Genomic DNA, 221 nt, shown 5'->3' on the forward strand with positions numbered 1-221 from the left:
ATCCGTTTGATTATTGATCCAATTGCTAGTCTTGATAAAACCTAATTAAATTTGTTTGTTAGTCTAGCTAAATCTCATACCTGAAACAGATTGATTAATTGCTAAATCTTGATTGAATGTTTTAATATTACCCTTGCACATATAGAATCTGATTGCTAAGATTGAGTGCATCATATCTACTTGGCCGTGTGGCCAGTTTACATCATATATCATCCTGACCT

The sequence above is a fragment of the Brassica oleracea genome, chromosome C4 (genome assembly GCF_000695525.1).
Source record: "Brassica oleracea var. oleracea cultivar TO1000 chromosome C4, BOL, whole genome shotgun sequence".
NCBI lineage: Eukaryota > Viridiplantae > Streptophyta > Magnoliopsida > Brassicales > Brassicaceae > Brassica > Brassica oleracea.